The sequence below is a fragment of the Sturnus vulgaris genome, unplaced genomic scaffold (genome assembly GCF_052056855.1).
Source record: "Sturnus vulgaris isolate bStuVul1 unplaced genomic scaffold, bStuVul1.hap1 Scaffold_155, whole genome shotgun sequence".
NCBI classification, from domain to species: Eukaryota; Metazoa; Chordata; class Aves; order Passeriformes; family Sturnidae; genus Sturnus; species Sturnus vulgaris.
This window is the reverse complement of record NW_028276072.1, coordinates 2355153-2362688: the sequence shown is the minus strand read 5'-3', so window position 1 is coordinate 2362688 and position 7536 is coordinate 2355153.

Here is a 7536-nt window from a genome sequence, read left to right as displayed (position 1 = left end):
ATGGCCTCAGCACATGAGCACTGTATAGGGACAAAGGAGCTCTGTGCTCAGTGGAGTGGAGATTGAGGACAGGAGAGGAGAGCCCTGGGAGGGATTGAAGGGTGATTTCAGAGATGGTGGATCCTTTTGACATAGAGAACAGCCAGAGAAAGAAAGAATTAATGCCAAGTGCAGCTAGGGTGATCCAGAGTTGACAAAAGGATAAAGGAATTTCTCTCGCAGGGCAGGCCTGTGGTGCAACACATCCCCCAGAAGGAGTCTGGAGCAGCCCAAGGCTCTGTGTGTCCAGGCAGAGGCAGGCAGGAGGCAGAGCTGTCAGCAAAGGAAGGGGCCAGCGAGGTGGGGCAGCCGGGGGATGACGACAGCCTGCAGGGACAGAGGCGCAGGGCATGGACACCGTAGGACAGCCTGGGCTGCAGAGGGCACAGGGATGGGCAGCAGCTGAAAGGCCCTGACACAGCCAACTCCTGCAGCACTTGGGCCATGCAGGCTGGCCCTGGGCCTGAGGCCAGCAGGGGACAAGTGAGCCTTGCTGTGCTGGGGCCTCATTGCCTCCTTGTCCCTGCTCAGCAGCCTGGCAGGGGCCGCCCCATGGTGCTGCCCTTGGCATTGCACATGCCCAGAGCCCAGTGGGCCGGGAAGAGCCCTGAGCAATGAGGGAGGGACAGGATCTGCCTTGCCAGGGGCTGGGGCTCAGCCCTTGGCCCTTTGCATTCCTGAAACACATCCAGGTTTGCTCAACATCAGAGACACCTTTCCCTTGTTTGTCCCCACCTGTCATCAGTGCCTCCAATATTCTGCTCCAACTGGAACCTGGGGACACTTTCTGAGTCATATCCCTCAGTGGAATCCATTAAAACTTCAAGAAACTTTGGAGTCTGAATCTGCCTCGGAGTTCTTGAGGAGTTTTCCTTCAGCTCCCTTTCAGGGACTGATGTCCAGGGACTCAGCACTGTCAGAAAATCCCAGCTCTACAGAGATGGGGCAAATGAGAGGCACTTTAAAATATTCTCTTCCATTATCAGTCTCCTTGAAGGGTGAAACATCAGAGATGTAAAACTCAATGCCATTCTACCACAAGCCAAGTTATTTCCTTGTTATAAAACCTTAGAAGTGTTTTTCAGCATATTACGTTTTGGCACACAATAGTGGTAATAATTCTAACAACAATATCCTATTATTTTACAACACATGGTCTTGCCACAATGCATCTTTCACAGTTCTCATTCTCAAAAATATCTGGTATTTTTGCAAGGCCGCCATTTGAAACTTGTTTCTGGTTCAATCTCTCTCTCAGCAATGTCTTCTCTATTCCAGGGCCATTCTGAGTCAGCACACCTTATCTCAGAGTTTGCATCCAGATGTACAAGATTGTGTGAGCTTTCAGTCAGGCTTTGAGAATCCTTTACAAATCCATTTCTCACAAATATCAATCACAGAATGCTGAAATCACGTCTGCTATAAAGACAACAGTAATAAAATACAGTCTTGAAAATTGGAATGGATATTTCTTAGAAGCTCTTTGTCATATTTCTCCATAACTGGAGTTGAAAAACTACTGAATGAATGGCACCAAACCACCAGAGGGAAATCAAGGCAGAACCGTGGTTTGAATTTCCAGAATTCAGTCATAATCAAACTCTAAATTTTCTAATACTGTTCATGGGTCCCACTGTGGGACACGACTGAGAAAGTGTCCCCAGGTTCCAGTGTGAGCAGGAAATTGGAGGCAGAGATGACAGGTGGTGTGGGAAATGCAGGCACAGAGAGCTCTCAGGGCCTTGTGCATACAGGCTCAGAGACTGAGATGGATCCAAGGTTTGACCTAAGACTTTGGAGAAATCTTGGACAATCAGAGCATTAAAAGTAAAATAGATCTAAACCAAGACTATAAGCTTTTAGTTTAAGTAGAAATATGTTTTAAGCAAACAGAAATATGCATTATGTAAGCAAAGCAGTATGTTAAGTAAGATAGTAAAAGATTGTAAAGTTTAGCAATAGAACTTGTAATAAAGCTAATTAGAAGTTTAAGATATATCAATGTAGGTTTGTGACGTGTTATAGGATTGGTTGAAAAATGACGCATTACTGCAAAGCCATGAGAAGGAAAGCAATTAATGATTGGTGTAAAAGGATGCTGGCAAACTTCACAGAAGTATTTGATTGGATAAAAAGCTAACATAAGGCATTGTAACTAAGAATGAGGCAGCTTCTGATATTATGGTGTTGGATGTAACACCTTTAATGTCTCACCCTTCTACGAGACTGACACCATGAGGCCATAAACCATCTTTTACAACATCTCTCAGTTCCCACTCCCTTACTATATCAATGTCCCAATGCACATTTTTTGACATCAGACATGACTAATGGAATCAATAGGGGCTTATGGACACCAGGTGTATCCCATTAAAGTCAATAGGGATTTAGGGACACTTGGTTTATCCATTAAAGTCAGTGGGGATTTTGATGAAATTTGGTCCTAAAATGGGGAAATTTGGGTAAATTTGGGGGAAATTATGTGCTGAATTCTGGGAATTTCTACTCCAGAATAGTAGTGCTGATGCTCTGGATGTCCTGGATGAATTCCTGGAGGCCAATCACGAATCCCTGATCCCTCACCTGCGGTCCATGCTTGAGCTGTGCCTCCAGACAAGCCTAAAAATGTCCATTTTCAGTCCTAAATCTGGGAATTTTGTGCCCAAAACTGGGATCTTTAGCACCAAAAATTTTGGGACATCAGCTCTGCCCATTGAAGTCAAAGGGGATTAAAGAACACCAGATCTACCCCAGTGAAATCAATAGGGATATTTAGGGACACCAGGTCTACCCACTGATAGGGCTTGACTGGGAAGAGTTACTGTTTAAACTGGAACCACTGGGAAGGGTTAAGGGGTGACTGGGAGCACTGAAGCAAAAGTGGGACCACTGGGAGGGATTTGTAGAGATAAATGGAGATAAACAGGACTCCAGGTCTAACCCATTGAAATCAATAGGAATTTAGGGACAGCAGGTCTACCCTTTAAAGGCAATGATATTTACGGGCACCAGGTCTACCCAATCAAAGCAATGAGGATGTTTGAGACACTCGTTTTGGGAGGCCCCAGGGATTTTTGGCGATCCAGGTGTCCAAGGGGTACCCAGGTGTATCCAGGTGATTTTTGGGGGTACCCAGGTGATTGGTGGTGGGGATCCAGCTGATTTTGGGAAATATCCACGTGTACCCAGATAATTTTCAGGGATATCCAGGTTGTTTTTGGTGCATCCAAGTGCCCTGACTCACCCTGCCAGGCCAGGAGAAGATGATGGCCACTGTCCTCCCAGTCAACATGGACACAGATGACCCTTGGCAGCTGCGGGGCTGTCACAGGGCACCCCAACATTCAGGGGGTACCCCAAAACTCCAGGTGAGGACATCAGGGATGAGAGGGAGCCCTGAGTTACCTCAGGGGAGGATGCAGATCAAGTACAGCCAGGTGCTTTGGTGCATGGGGTTGGTGAAGATGGTATTCTGCAGCAGCTTCAGATCTGGGGAGGGCAAAGGAGGCACCCCAAAATCTCAGGGGGGGAAGTGGGGGAAACCCCAATATCTCAGTGGGGGCACCCAGGTATCCAGGAGTTCAGGTCTACCCATTAAAGTCAATGGGGATTTAGGGAAACCAGATTTACCCATTCAATGCAACTGAACCAACCAGCTCTCACTATAGGCAAGGGACGGGCTGGAAAATTTTGGGGATCTTACAAAATGGTGGGAGTTTTTTGGGGAATCCCTCAGCTTCCTTCAGCCTTCCAGGGGGCAGTGCCCTTGCTGTAGTTCCTGGTGGGCATCAGCAGCCCCAGGCAGTGTTGCCAGGCCGAGAAGTTGGAGAAGCTGTGGCTCACCAATGCCCTGGTGAAGGCCAGCTCAGCCTTGAGCTCCTGCCCTGCTGCAAGGGCCTACCAGTGTTCCCAGGTGTGGACTGGGAAGGCACCAGTATAAACCAGTAAGCACTTGGAGCCGCTCCTGAGGCCCATGGCAGCAGCTCCCAGTATAAACCAGTAAGGCCTCATGCACCCAAACCCATTCCCAGTATAGTCTAGGGAGGCTCCTAGTGTGGTCCTGAGGCTCCAAGGTTTATACTGGGAGGGCACCAGTATAAACCAGTAAGGACTGGGAGTCACCACTGAGCCCATGGCGACAGCTCCCAGTATAATCCAGTAAGGCCAGCACAACCTGAAGTCACTCCCAGTAGGTCCCTGGTCCCATCCCAGTATAAATCAATGAGGCCAGCATCCCCAGAATTTGCTCCCAGTGGAGTACCAAGCATCCCCAAGCCCCCTCCCAGTATAACCCAATAAACCCCAGTTTAACCCAGTAAAATCCAGAATATCCCAGTATAAACCACTACAACCCAGTATAACCCCCAGGACCACATTCCACTATAACCCAGTATAACCCAGTATAACCCAGTGACCCCCAGCACCCCATCCCAGTATAAACCAGTATAACCCAGTATAACTCGCAGTTGGCCACCAGGTCCTCACGGCCAGCAGGGGGCGCTGCAGCGCGGCCCAGCACCCAGCCCTGGTGGTGCCACACCCCGTAGGATTTGGGATTCACCCCCAGGCACTGCCCCATAAACGACAGCTCTGATGGCACCCTGAAACCTGTATAAACCAATACGGACCAGTATGGACCAGTGTAAGTGGTAAAACCAGTAAACAACAGTGTAGTGCAAACCAGTTGTAAACCAGTACAAACCAGTATAGACCAGCAAAAAACCGTATGTACCACTACAAACCAGAAAATAGGTAAAAACCAGTACAAACCAGTGAAAACCCTTGTCTGTGTCAGGAGCCAAGCTGGCTGGGCCCGGTAACAAACCTGCTGCCCAAAGTCAGTAGAAATGTTACGACCCATTTCAAACACCTCAACACCCATCCCTTCACCCACCAAGTGATTTGTAAAGACATGAGCACACATCTTTCCTCTCACATTGATGGTTCCTGTGCTGGTAACAGTCTGTTAAACCCAGCCTTCAGCCTGAGCTCTCTGCTGTTGTAGTTCCATGCACAGAGGTTGTTGTCTCTCAGCCCTTCCATGGGCAGGCTGGTGTTCAGCCATCTCCAGGACAGCAGGGCCCCAGCCCACGTCACTGTGCCCTGGGAAGACAAAAACCATCACTCCAAATGTCCCCTTCTCCTTCTTCCCAGGCATTTGGCCCTGGCATTGGGGTTTGCTGCTGGGTGCCACAGGGAAAAGGAAACCCCTGTGACACTGTGGGGCACATGGAACCAAACATCCATTGTGACACTACAGAACCTCACAGAACCAAGAGTCCATGGTGACACAACAAGGCCTCAGAGAACCAAGGGAGTCCAAAGGACTAAAACATTCCTTGCATATGTCTGCCTTGGGAAGAGAAGCCTCCTGGGTGGCAGCTTAGGCTTGGCACACACTTCAGGACGGTGTCTGTTTGTAATGGGAAACTCAGGAGTTTTATCTTGCTACAGAAAAAGAAAAGGAAGAAAATCCATGCTTGTCTGAGTGCAGCCAGTTCTCAAAGCAAAGCAGGTCCCAGGTGAGTGAGGACAGACAGGATGGGGATGGGGAATGTGGAGCAAGGTTGTGCACACTGGGTCAGACCTCAAGGCACAGCTTCTGTGAGCAGGCCTGGCCTCCTGAGGAGAGACCCTGGACCAATATCAATCACAGAATGCTGCAATCACCTCTGCTCTAAACAGAATAGTAATAAAATAAACACTTCAAAATAGGAATGGGTATTTCTAAGAAGCTCTTTGGCATATTTCTCCATAACTCGAGTTGAAAACCTTCCTAATGAACTGCACTGAACCAGAGGGAAATCAAGGCAGAACTGTGGCTTTTAGGAAACCTCTCAAGAATTCAGTCATAATCCAACTCCAGTTTCTGATGCCATTCATGTGTCCCACTGAGGGACATGACAGAGAAAGTGTCCCCAGGTTCCAGTGTGAGCAGGAAATTGGAGGCAGAGATGACAGGTGGTGTGGGAAATGCAGGCACAGAGAGCTCTCAGGGCCTTGTGCATACAGGCTCAGAGACTGAGATGGATACAAGGTTTGACCTCAGACCTTGGAGGTGGCTTGGAGAATTAGAGCAGTGAAAAGCTTAGCAAGAGAACCTTCTATAACGCTAGAATCTTAAGATATATCACTGTAGGTTTGTGAAGTGTTATATAATTGGTTGAAAAATGACACATCATGGCAAAGCCATGGGAAGCAAAGCAATTCATGATTGGTGTAGAAAGACTCTAGCAAAGTTCATTGAAGTATTTAATTGGCTAAAAAACTAACATAAGTCATTGTAACTAAGAATGAGGTGGCTTCTGATATGATGGTGTTGGATGTAACACCTGTAATGTCTCACCCTTTTATGAGACTGATGTAATAAAGCAATAAGCCATCTTTTTTATTGTCTCTTGGTTGCCCCATCTTTTGTAACATTAATCTCCCAAGGAGGATTTTTTGGACATCTGGTCTACATCTCGAAATCAATGGGGATGTAGCAATACCAGGTATACTCTATAAAAAATTAATAGGAATTTAGGGACATCAAGTCTACCACATTGAAGTCAATAAGGATTTAGGGAAACCAGGTCTACCCATTATAATCAGTAGAGATTTTGCAGAAATTTGGGGTTAAAATGGGGAAAATTTGGGTAGGTTTGGGGGAAATCTTGGGCTGAATTCTGGGAATTTCTGTTCCAGGATTGCAGTGCTGATGCTCTGGAAGTCCTGGATGAATTCATGGAAGCCAATCCCAAATCCCTGATCCCACATCTGAGGCTCATGCTGGACCTGTGCCTCCAGGTAAACCCAAAAATCTCCTTGTTCAGCCCAAAATCTGGGAATTCCGAGGCCAAAACTGGGATTTTTAGCACCAAAAATTTGGGGACATCAGGTCTGCACTTTGAAGTCCAAGGGGATTGAGGGATACCAGGTCTAGCCATTAACAGGGCTTGATTGGCAGGGGTTGCTGGTTAAACTGGGAGCACTGAGAGTGGCTAAGGGGGAGCAATGGGGTTACTGGGAACACTGAGGCATAAGTGGGACCACGAGGAGTGATTAGTAAAGATGAATATGAATAAACAGGATACCAGGTCTACCCTATTGAAGTCAATGGGAATTTAGGGACAAAATCTACCCTGTAGAGTCAATGTGGATTTAAGGGCACCAGGTCTACCTTGTCAGGGCAATGATGACTTAGGGACACCAGTCTGAGGGGGGGGGCCCAGGGGTTTTGGGTGACCAAGGTGTCCAAGAGGTACCCAGGTGTATCCAAGTGATTTTTGGGGTGATCCAGGTGTATTCAGGTGAATTTTGTTGGTACCCAGGTGATTCTGGGTGTACCCAGATGTAGTCAGGTGATTCTGGAGGGTAACCAGGTGATTTTCAGGGATACCCAGGTATACCCAGCTGATTTTTAGGGGGATCCATATGTATCCAGGTGATATGTGAGGGTAGTCAGGTGATTTTTGGGAGGATCCAGGTGCATCCAGGTGATTTTTGGTGGAAACC